This window comes from Eurypyga helias, unplaced genomic scaffold (assembly GCF_000690775.1).
Source record: "Eurypyga helias isolate BGI_N326 unplaced genomic scaffold, ASM69077v1 scaffold6287, whole genome shotgun sequence".
NCBI lineage: Eukaryota > Metazoa > Chordata > Aves > Eurypygiformes > Eurypygidae > Eurypyga > Eurypyga helias.
The window spans coordinates 7636-18122 of record NW_010262280.1 but is presented as its reverse complement, the minus strand read 5'-3'; positions in this window follow the sequence as shown (position 1 = coordinate 18122).

Below are 10487 nucleotides of genomic sequence, written 5' to 3'. Positions count from 1 at the left end.
TGGAGGGCCATCCCCTCCCCTCTCATCGCAGGCTGCCAGTGAGCGTCAGCTCCAGCCCACCTCCTCCCCACCTTTCCACACTGGCCTGGTTGTCTCTCTCACATCTCACTCCTCACTTCTTCACTGCTTCGCTGATGATTCATTTTCTTTTCCCCTCTTAAATATTTTAATCACTGGAGGCACTCATTGACTTGAGCATGGCCAGCAGCACATCCAACTTGGAGCCAGAGGAACTTCTAGCAACTTCCCACAGGAGCCACCCTTGTAGCCCTTTCCCCAACTACCAAAACCCTGACACAGGCCCAAAACTTCACACAACGCTCGAGGTGAGGCTGCACCAATGCTGAATACAGCAGTAGAATCACCCCTTTTGATCAGCTGGTCGTGCTGTGTGCAACACACCCTAGGTAGCGGTTTGCCCTCCTGGTTGCCAGGGCACGCTGCTGAGTCACATGGAGCATGCTGTCACACAGCACCCCCAGTTTCCTTGCTGCAGGGTTGCTCTCCCACCAGTCCTCTCCTAATTTATACTTGTGCCCAGCATTACTCTGTCCCAAGTGAAGAGTCCAGCATCTGGACTTGTTAAATTTCATCCCACTAATCACTGTACAGTGCTCCAATCAATCTAGATCCCTCTGCAAGGACACTTGTCCCTCCACAGAGTCAACAGCACCTCCCAGTTTGGTATTATCATCAAACTTGCTAGTGGTGCATTCAACTCCTGCATCTAGATCACTGATAAACTATTGAACGGGACTGGCCCTAGAATTGAACCCTGAGGAACACTGCTGGTGACTGGTTGCCAGCCAGATGTAGCCCAAATCCCTGTAATCCTTTAAGACCTGCCCTTCAGCCAGTTCTTTGCCCAGTGCACTGTGAACCCACTCATCCCACAGTTGCCCCTGGCTGCCCCAAACCCTGGCACATCACTTGCCAAGCCTGGGGCTGTTAATGACCCGGTTACCAGCACCTAGTGCTGTCCACCCTGTGGGGCTGCTCCCCTCAGAGGCCACAGCCTGCAATGAGGTGACCCCTGGCCCCCAGCTCCTCATCCCCTGGGAGCAGTCAACCCTTGCTCAGCCTGACAACAAGAGATTGTGTTTTGGGATCTATAACATCATATTCATTTTTTCATCATGTAAGAGAGATGTCCTTAGACTTTGTTCTGGTTAACAAAAGCACAAAACAAATTTCAATAACAAAACTAAATTAAGATCCACCAAAGCAAGCAAAACAACAAAACACATAAAACCTATGAAAACAAACAAACAAAAAAATCATTGCATAAGACTCTAACATGACAAAACATAAGAGAGCAAACAATACTTTGAGGATATTAGTCACACCATTAAATATATTGCTGTTTGGCACTTCGGTAACTTTATGATGAGTGTGTTATATAAAGACTTATGCAGAAATACAGTATTAGGCTTAACCATGCACATATATTTCTTCTTCCATCTTACAAGTACATACAACTCTTTCTATGAAAACAAATTAACTGAGAAACGGTATTCTGAGAAGGAAGCCAAAGGGAAGAACACATTTTGGAATGCACACCCAGAGTTTTTGTGTTACTGTAACTAGCCACTGTGATCCCTCACACCTGAATCAAACGTGCATCCTCCACAGCAGAAGCCAATTCTGTATCACAGATGTCTAAACTGTAGAAAAGCAAATGTTGGTTACTGGTTAACCCAAGTAAGTTGAAGAGGTGACTGAATGTAAGAAGTAGTTATGAAACTGATCAGCCTAACAATTATTCTGGTAACATAACTGAATTTTGTAAATATAAATCAAAAATGTAATTATCATGGGTAACAGCTTGACTAACACTGCAGTCTAATTTTAAACATCTGGATTTAATACCAGAACATACACATCACAAATAATTTTTAGAAAGTCTTATGTCAGGTTTTCTTTCATATTTACAGGAATGCTGTCACCTGTAACATGCTAACTCCTATCACAATAATATGGGAGGCCCTCCTGTAGATGAATGGGTACAAACAGAACTGTATTGACCTAAACCTTGCATTGATATTTCCTGAACAGTTCCTGCAATAATCTTCAACCTTCATTTCTATTACAGACTGTTTTTATTACGGTTTACTCTACATGCACCAAAATGAAAACACAGAAAAAACATTAAGATCAGAGTAATTACAAAAGAAATTAACTAAAATCAGCAACCATCACTTAAATTGTGAGACACAACTATATTCATTCTGTATCACTGTAAACAGTCATCCTAGAAAGACAGTCATCAAAATCCAAAGGTCATTACCAATGAAACAGCAAGAGAACAGTAGTTTTGAAAATACAGACTATGTATTGCTTGGATTAAATTTGCATCTCAAGTATGGAACACCTGTTCTCTTTTTACAGCAGTGTCTTCTCAAAAGGATGGAAAAACTAGTAGATAAACACAAGCTGTGAAAACAAACGAGCCACAGGAATCCTTGTGTCTCCACCGCACTTGTGAGTTATGACTGCCTTCTTGTGGTTTCACAGACTTCACTCTCACCACTTCTGAGACTGCTCTCAACTGAGGTCTTATTCTACTTAGCTGAAGTTTCTATCAATCTGTAAAAGCATCCAGAAGAAATCACTTCACTAAGCAATGTGAGGAATTAAATACAGTGACACTAACCTGAAGAGACTAAAATTAAATATGGAATCTCACACCAAGGCACATACTTTGGGCCAAATCCTGCACACATTTCTTGGGGTTAAGTAATCCAGCTGAAGTGAATACGAACTAATCTAAGAGCATTAAAAGGGGAAGCAAAAGATGGCTTGTGAACTATTTGTTTGTAGTCTCTATTTCGAAACCCACACCATTCCAAAATCCTAATGTGCCTTTTATGTCATGTCATAAAGTAGATTTGCTATACGAATGAAATAATGAGACAATAAAAGTATATGGCGGCTCAAGGATGTGACAGAAATTTCCCACTGGGAAATTAACACCAAAAAGATCAAAATATAGTCTAAAAATATAATTTTATTATGCAAAATACAATATAAATGTAGACATACATGACCTACTTTAGTGTAGCTGAAAAAACACAACTGATTTACCAAAAGCTGTAATATTCCAGGTTTCAGAAATGTGTGCATGCTGCTTTTAATGCTCATTTCACTTTATAACTGAAAACTATAGTCCACATTGCTATTCTGTATAATTACAAAATTATTGGTTAGTGGGGTCATTCCCAACAGCATCTTCCACAGGCTGCATTCACCTGCACTCGCCTGCACTGCCTACCAGCTGATCTTTCCAGAAATCCATCTCAAACACATCAGGGTGTCTCCACACTAGGAAGTCGTGTGAACCACAGGAACACATCTGTTGAGCAAAACAACTGGTGTTGATTGACTTGATGTCTGCACTACACGTCTGCCAACTTCCCCTTTCCCATTTCCTTCAACTAATTCTAGTTTGGTCCCATGGACACGATGTCCATTAGTCACTAAAGCACATTAGGTCCTCCTGGATAATCTCTTACAGTTATGTTCATCCAGAAGAAATCCACTGCATGAACTCTGACTGGTCCATGATGTGAAACAAAAGATGAGCATGATGCTCAGGAGACTCACTCCAAAAGCAAACTCTGATCCACATTAAACCACTAATGTGTAGCTGCACCTCAGACACTTCTAACATCTCCATCAAACACAAGAGCAGTACTTCCTACTAGACTAGATTTTCCTCAGAAGTCACTGTTTCAGGGACATTCAGGGTAGCATTGCTTTCTGGACCTGCAAAATGCTTAGGGTTCCGGTGCCTCATGTCATGTCTATGGTTTTTTAAGCATTAAAAAAAAAAAAAAGGGAACAACCACCACACATATCTATATCTAGATTATCTAAAAAGTCCATTACAAATAGTCTGACTATAACCAATATGAACACAGGATACTCCATGCAGGCTACTTTGTCATGGAGTAATTTGTGATTACAAACTGCTAAATGCATAGTAATACATATGGGCCAAGTGATCTTTTACCATATTTCCTCCTGTTCTCTTCTGGTATGTATAGGAGAGACATCGTTCTATACTACGCTTGTATCTTTGGCAACAGTATGTATACACACCTGCCCTTACAACTTCACAGCTCTTCAGCACCCGTGTTATGACTCAGTATCAGGCACCATCAAATTTTATGCTCACACTCTTGTACTTAACATTGTAATAATTTCCAATATAATTGCATTAAATTTACATGGTAAGTTTCAAGAATGTATTTCCTTTCTCTTTGGCATGCGTTATTAGTTTACAAGATACTAAATATTTCAAGCAGTACTAGCAGCCATATCCACCACAAGCTGATAATTACATTTTAATTTTCCTTTAAAAGAAAAATAAACTAATAAATGGATAAATTCCAGGCACTACATTTCTCAACAGAAAATATTCATAACAAATATCCCCTATCTTGTTCCAACTGTCTTGACATACTATAAAATGCCTCCTCTTTGATGTGTGAAAGGCAAGAAGCTCGATAAACATCATTGTGAATACAAATACTTTTGTTTCACTATCCCAAGCTCTTTTAATACTGTAAAAGCATTTAGAAATGTGTACTCTCAGCAGTTAAAAAAAAAGGCATAAATAATGATCCTACAGATGAAATATGCAGTCTAAAATTTGACTAGAATTATACATTGGTAGTTCCACAGACCCGTTCATAAATTTTTCTAGACAAAAATCCTATTTACAAGAATAATTGAAATGCGTAACAGAGCTCTCAAAAGTAAACAGTGTCAATATTAACACACTCCTTGGGTCTCTAACAGTTGTTTAAAACAGTCTTTGGGGATTTTTTTCCTTTTTTTCATAGAAGACCTGGCTCACTGAATGAATCCACCCTCACCAGACCTACGATTTTCTATGAACATTTGCAAATTGGTTCTGTGATCATTCAGGAATTAAAGAACTGTCCAAGTTAAAATGACCCTTGGACTCATAAACGTATTATCTTCAATCTGAACAAAAAAAACAACACAATATTGTTAACATACACCAGAAAGCACTAATTCAAAGAAACATATGTCAGCCACACTAAAAAAGCTTTTACCACAACAGTTAAAGCAACATTTAGGAAGAAGTTTTATTTGCTAGACATATTTTAATTGCTACAGTCTTTCCATACATCTGCCTTCATTGCAGGCATTACAGAAAGACAGACAAGATGTAATGGGTACAGTTTAATTAGCCCACAGCTTTAATGTCTCATCTCTAAAGCACAACCCAACAACAAAAAAAATCACACCGTGCAAGTTAACACTCATCTCTCCATTGTTCCTGTTGGTGTGGCCCTCAGCCTGGCCCTTCCCAACCCACTCCTCACTTGTGCAGAAAGCCACCACACAGAACTGCCACATGAAGCCAATGAGAATCACTAGTGGACGCCAGCTGTGTACTCGTCAGGTACCACATATCACATGACGTAATCAGTGTCCTTTTAATAGTACCTTATAACAAAGAGGTATTCATTGCTCCCTTCCCTTGACTTTAGCTCAGTGCTGCTCTCTTTTCCTCACCTCCCAGACTGTAAACCCTGTTCATATTTCTCTCTGGACCACATTTTTACTCCTATCCTATTTTAAGGAACTGCAACAGCTCCCAGAACAGCAAAGTCTGGAATGACATTGTGTTGACAATGCGATGAAAAACAGGCATCAAGTGAAGGAGCACAAAGAAGGGTGGGTGAGTTTTTCCATTTGAAATTTAACATGCCTGCTAGCTAACCTGATCTGAGCTGGGATCCTTTGCCCTGGCAACACCAATAGTATATTCCCGAGAGAAGAGCCAGCCTTTTAATGTGGGTTGCAATAGATAAAATTCATTTGTTCCAGTTTTCTTAGGAGTTCTTTTCAGTTTAAAAATTGTATCTCACAAGACACATGTACTACACAGGACAATTGCTGCACTCCCATCTTCTAGACCACCCTGCAACCAACCTAAGACTGTGAAAAAACAGATGAGAGGCAAAGGAAATCAAGACATTAAATTCTATCATTTGAGAAAGGTATAACATATTAAAACTACTTATAAAGACTGAGCTACTAGATCTTTCTACAGTAACAATCTTCAGTGGAAGATTTACATTGTCTCATCATATTGTCATAAAATTTTCCACAAACATAAAAGCCTTTCATGTGCCAGCTTTCTAGAATACAGCCTGATAACTAGCTAATGAAGACATACCATAAAAAGAAAAATAAATCTCTCGTCAAGGCAGGACTGAAGCACTTGTCATTAACACGTCTGGTTACCAAAGATATAGCTGTTATGGAGAGCAATCATTTCCTGACAGGTCCCTCGTATTTCAGACATTTCTGGCATCAGGTGAAAGAGTTAAAAATTAAGACAGGTTAATTTGCATTTAAGTTATTGAAAGGCTTGTAACACGGGAGGTGTCAAAGTTCAGCCTAAGTCCCTAACCAAGGCACAGTATTTTAAAACATCGTTAGTGTAAAACATTACATATAAAAGAAAATTCTAAGCATTAAAACTTCTGCGATCCTTGCAGTGCAATTATGTGAAAATTTTATATCTTTGATCTAATTTAACAGTCACAAAAGAAAAACATTACAATGTATAGCCTCATAAAATGTGAACAACTGAGGTTAATACCAGTTGTCAACATCTTGAATTATCAGCAGGCTTTTTATATTAAAATTCTGTTTCTCTTTTTGCAAAACTAACAAATATTTTAATTGTTCCATCTTTGGAAGGTCTGAGACACTGGTAGCATGCTCCAGGAATTCTATCTGAATTATAATGTTTGCTTCCATTTTACCAGCTTTCTCACCTGTGTAAAGCAATTAAGAAAGACAGTGAAGTGAAGTGGGTTGTGGTACTACAAATATGTTGATAATATTCAAGTTTCTTTTTCATTGGACTGAGGAGCTCTGCTTGATTTGCTTTCTCAGTAGGAAGGTCATGGATGAGAACAGCTTGACTGAGGCTCGATCTAAACCAGATGGATCTACTAGGTATGAGTAAGCATCTTAGGGGCATGAAAATTTGACATCTGCTCCTATTATTAAGAGGGTAAGTCATGTCTGTTGATGAAACTTACAGGGCTGCTTTGGAATCCCTGAGGGCACCTGGATGCATAGAGTAACAATCAGTAACAGGGCAGTATTTTTTTGGTTTTGTTTGGTTTGGTTTTTTAATATTTATTTACTGTCTTCAGTGGTAGTCAGCTCTGGTTACATCAAAAATTGTTTCTAGCTCCCCTTACCATCTGAAGGAATCTCTTCTAAAAACCTTAATCTGAAGTCAAGATACTTTGCATCTGGCAAATAATTGGCAATTCAGTTTTACTTTATCCTAATGGCATAGGATCACTTACTACCACTCTGAATTGTAAAGGACGATGTCAGGATGCAGTCAGATGTTATTTAACAAATTCAGGTTAATTGTCCTTAAACAGAATACTGGGAATTTTCTTTGTTTTATCTATAAATTCTGAACAGACATTACCAGTACATTTGCACTGGCCTAAGCTATTTACATTGAAACTACTGGATACATTACTATTAACTGTAGGGATAAAAGACTTAGGCCAGAAATGAAAGCTCCAGAAAAATCCTGTATTAAACTCTTAGTCACATAAATGGGAGACCTGATAAATATTACTCAGAAGGCTGAAAGATCTCCAGCTAAAGAAAACAATATGAGCTTATACTACATTAATGCGTAAAGCTTTTTAGCCTTTAAAAATACCTGTGAGTCATGCTTTCTATCCCCAAAACAAGTGCAGCCAGTATATTCATCAAGAAACTCTAAATGTTCATTCCTTTCTACAATTTGGAAAGTGGTTGAGGAAAGGTTTAACTTCCAAGGTTAGTCCACATTGCTACTCTTATTCTGCTTAAGAAAAGGAATGTTTTAAACACCGGAAGGAGGCTTGAAATAATTATTATTTGCTATTGCACACTTATCACCACTGTAATTACAGATCTGGTGCTGTCCAATACTCAAAAGTGTATGTGTGTGGTTCTATGATTAAACTAAATCTTTTATGAGATGAACTAATACATGCATGTATTATGGGTTCCTAATCCACTTGGTCAATGAGGATCCACTGGATAGAAAATGCATTAAATTTACCAAAATCCTACCAAAAGTCTTCCACAGTTTATTCAATCTTTTAACCAAAAAAATAAAAACAAAACCAACACAACACAATAAGGTGCTAGCTGCAACAAACCTGCACCTTCTTTCCTTATTTATTGTGACAAACAGTTCCCATAGCTCCATCCAAGTAGCACATGAAGAGTGGCACACAGGTCACTAACTGTATGATTTTTGCTCTTTTTGTCTGTCTAACCCTAAACGTTCCTTCCACCTACGGCACATCTAGACTGACCAACACTTGGCTAATTCATGGTTTTTCAGTTCACAGTTGCACAGAAAGAAATCTCAAAATGGAAGAAAGCGTCAAGCTCTCCTAGTTCCAGTTCCCTGACCAAAACTGCTAGATAGGAATCAAATGTCAACATATTATATTATACAGTCTTTGTGATTAAGAAAAAGTCACATTACCTGTGGGGGCAGGTAATGATGTGATTCATTATTGTCTAGCTGTAGTTACACAGTAATGCGATTTCATTGTTTTCAAAGGAGCTATAACCATCACCTAACTAAAAAACAAAAAGAATTGATTTCTAAATAGGAACACAAATTCTGGGAAAAAAAAAGACAGTCACTGTATTAGGCCACATTATTATTATTATTAATATTCTTATTATCATCCCCTCTTCAGCATTCAACTATTTGCTGCTGCTCATATCTGTTCATCCGTGTACTAAATTCCAACGAAACTCAAAGTCTTCCAGCAAGCGGGGTTAAGAAATGAATTTATAGTGTCTAGATCCAAAAATGCCCTGAAGCCTGACTGGAATGTTCCAGTAGTACAAAGAAATCATTAACAGTTAAAAAGCATTATCAGTTAACTACAAATAATGTAGAGTTCTAGATCTATAGCCTAAACCACGAGATGAGAAACCATGTTCACATATATGAACTGTGATTACTTCTTTTATTAATACAAGTTAATGTGAAGATGACTCCCCTAAAGAGTAATCCATAAAGAAGAAAAATGGAAGTATGCTTATAAATTCTTATAAGAATGACAAGGAAGGTTAAACAATGTTTGCACTGGATTATAAGAGTATGTTATTCTCAACTAATCTTCACCATCAATCTCAACCTCTGACTGTCTGGACAGGAAACATTTCTCCTGAAGCAATCTTATTATTTCCCTCATATCATCTTATTACAGAATCCATGGCAGCTGTATTGCAGAAGAAACAGTCTCTTCACCACCTCAGCTATATTCGCAGTTCGAATTGTGACCACTTGAGAAATGAAGAGTGGCAGCAGTTTGTTAAACTTCTGACTTCTAAAGCAACCTCCTCATAGTACATGGTGCCCAACGTACTGCCTGGGGAAGCCACTTCACTTTCTCTACTGTATGAGAATAAAACCTACGTACAGCTCTTCTCTCACATGACCAAATGTCCCCATATATATGCTATGCACACACATGCATAAGAAGATTCAAAGCTTTTCCTGAAGAACCGGGAGTACAGAATACATGTAAGTAAATCACAGTACTGATTCAAGAGAGCAGACTGCCATCACCAGAACATATTTCTGGTTGAAAACTCTCCAGAGTAAGCTCATAATGTTAGGGTTCAGAAAGACACAGTAGCCTCTTCCTTTGATTTTCTCACAATCCATCGATGTGGTTAAAGTCTTTAGGAAAACCAGAAGTGAAGAGCAAGCTGCCACCATCAGGGCACAGCCCATAAACTGCCTCCAGATTCCCAAGTTACTTCTAGGAAAAAAATAATTAAAACAAGCTGAAAATAATCCAACCACAGGTCAGCAACATTACCTGGACAGGTTGCACACTTGAGCACCCCTGATCTAGAACAAACAATATTTATTTGTCTGCACTGGTGTACATGACAGGACCACAAATCACTACTTTGTGGTGAATCTTCCTGGAGATTTTACTGGTAACTGGACTTTCCAATGAAGACAGAAGTATTTTCAAACTAAATTTTTCCTAAACTACAAACAAGGAAAAATAACCTTTTTAAACAAAGTAAAACTCCATGCAGCTAAGAAATAACATAAAAAATATTTACAAACAACTCTTCCTACACCCATTGTGTCCATTCTCTGTTTCCATCCTTAGTTCCAATGAATTGTGCCACAGTAATATCCAAAGTCCCTTCTGCTCCTAGAAAATTTCTCTTCCCAGTATTGTGTGCCTGCTGGAAGTCACCTATCTCCAGCTTTCTTCTTTCTGAGACTCTCTCTCTCTCTCCCTTCCCCCCCTCCTTTCTTTTGCAAGTTCTGGAGCCATGCCTTCCTCAGATCAATCTCAGCTGCTTACTAGGGAGGTCATTCCCTTTGCAAGCTTGAGTCAAAGAACATAATGTAAGGAACCTAA